This window comes from Gossypium arboreum, chromosome 6, assembly GCF_025698485.1.
Source record: "Gossypium arboreum isolate Shixiya-1 chromosome 6, ASM2569848v2, whole genome shotgun sequence".
NCBI classification, from domain to species: Eukaryota; Viridiplantae; Streptophyta; class Magnoliopsida; order Malvales; family Malvaceae; genus Gossypium; species Gossypium arboreum.
The window spans coordinates 36,469,426-36,471,062 of record NC_069075.1 but is presented as its reverse complement, the minus strand read 5'-3'; the positions used below and the strand labels follow the sequence as shown (position 1 = coordinate 36,471,062).

The 1,637-nt window shown below is 35.6% G+C and overlaps 1 non-coding gene across 1 annotated transcript; it reads right to left on the bottom strand.

Annotated features, from left to right (window-relative positions):
* Positions 1-1,238: 1,238 nt before the first annotated feature.
* Positions 1,239-1,345, bottom strand: LOC128294270 (small nucleolar RNA R71). The gene has a single exon (XR_008284584.1). It is a non-coding gene; the product is annotated as a small nucleolar RNA R71 (small nucleolar RNA).
* Between the last annotated feature and the right edge of the window lie 292 nt (positions 1,346-1,637).

Below are 1,637 nucleotides of genomic sequence, written 5' to 3'. Positions count from 1 at the left end.
TAGGGTGACAAGATTTTGTCGGATTAGTGTGAAACCTAATAAGGGGATCCATAAGTGTGAAACCTAATACAACCCTAGGACTTTAATTAGAAAGAGATTTCAATTATTCAATCTAGGGTTAGATGTTGTTAGTCTCGAAAGAGATAATATTATAACTTAGGGGTCTCTACGAAACAAGTTGAATGAATAAATCATCCAATTTAGAGTCAAATAACAAGTGAAGTCTAAGTCCTTAGGTATTGTCTTAATCAATTGAGTTTTCCAAAAAGTATTTTCCCCACATTTATTTTTTGTGATTTTTTAGTTTAATTAATTAGTCAAATAAACAAAACCCTTTTATTTTTTAGGCTAGATAATAAAAAGAAAGTTGGTACTAGTACTTTTAGTTCCTTTGGGTTCGATAATCTGGTCTTGCTAAAGCTATACTATTGTTCGATAGGTACACTTGCCTTCATCGTGATAATAGTTAGTTTCAACAACGATTCATTATAAATATTTAAAACCTGTCATAAATATCACGTACCAAGTTTTTGGCGCCGTTGTCGGGGAGCTAAGATATTAGGAACACTTAATTTTTATTAGTTTAGCCATTTTACTTCTATTGCAATTTAATTTTTTATTTTCTTTTCTAACTCTTCATTTATTTTCTTCTGACAGGTCTTTCTAGTTCATGACCAGGAGAAACCCGTCAGGACCATTACTGTTTGATAGCGAAATTGATCGCAGTTCACAGAAACTGAAGAGAAATAAGGCGAAGCATACGTTACACAGAAGAGCAAGAGGAAGATACTTCAACCACCACCGAGGAGATGGCTGAAAACCAAGAAAATCCGCTACCTCCTGCGATTGCTGTTAATCAAAATCCTGCTCCGCGTACTATGTATGATTATGCTAAACCTTCTTTAACAGGAACTGAATCGAGCATAGTTAGACCTGTTGTAGCTGCAAATAATTTTGAATTGAAACCTAACACAATTCAAATGATACAGTAATTTGTTCAGTTTGATGGTTTGCAGGACGAAGATCCCAACGCTCACTTAGCAAACTTTTAAGAACTATGTGATACATTTAAAATTAATGGCCTTTCTGATGATGCCATTCTCCTTCGGTTATTCCCTTTTTCATTGAGAAACAAAGCTAAACAGTGGTTGAATTCGTTACCGCGGGGGTCAATCACTACTTGGGAACAAATGACCGAAATGTTCTTATTAAAATACTTTCCACTGGCTAAAACGGCTAAATTATGTAATAATATCTCTTCTTTTGTACAGATGGATTTAGAAACATTCTACTATGCATGGGAGAGATATAAGGACCTTTTGCGAAGATGCCCTCACCATGGGTTACCACTCTGGCTACAGGTTCAAACTTTTCATAATGGCCTGAATCCTTCGACTCGACAAATGGTTGACGCAACTGCTAGTGGAACCATCAATAATAAAACACTTGAAGATGTCTATGAATTTATAGAGGAGATGTCACTGAATAACTATCAGTGGCAAGTCATAAGGACAAAGCCAATGAAAATAGCCGGTGCTTATAACATCGATTCGGTCACCATGCTCTCTAATCAGGTAGAACTCTTGAATAAGAAAATAGATGGTTTTCTTAGTTCTTCAAGGTTCACCCAGTAATGC